The following is a 455-nucleotide window of genomic DNA, read 5'->3' on the forward strand; positions in this document are numbered from 1 at the left end:
ATTGTACAAGATAGATGACAAGACAGATTTTTAAACATTTTTAATAGAATGAAGGAGACTAAAGTAGTTAAAGGCACAGATTTTACAGGGGCAGATCAAACTCAGGACCTGCGCTTACTAGGAAGGTGATTATGCCTCTGAGCTATCTCTCTGGCCCCTAAAGGCACAGATTTTAAAGCCAGGCAAACCTGGGTTTTGTTTTTTGTTTTTGGGGGCCCGGGAGATGGCTCAGTAGGATAAGTACTTGACTAGCAAACTCAAGGATCTGAGTTCAATCCCCGGTTCAAAAAAAAAAAAAAAAAAAGAGTGCTTTGTTTTTTGTTTTTTGGGGGGTAGAACTGGGGATTGAACTCAGGCCCTTGTGCTTGCCAGGGAAGCGCTTATTCCACTGAGCCATCTCCCCAGCCCCTTTCAAAATATATTTTAAAGTCCTTATCATGAAAAACTGTACAATA

The sequence above is a fragment of the Octodon degus genome, unplaced genomic scaffold (assembly GCF_000260255.1).
Source record: "Octodon degus isolate 3935 unplaced genomic scaffold, OctDeg1.0 scaffold00002, whole genome shotgun sequence".
Lineage (NCBI taxonomy): Eukaryota > Metazoa > Chordata > Mammalia > Rodentia > Octodontidae > Octodon > Octodon degus.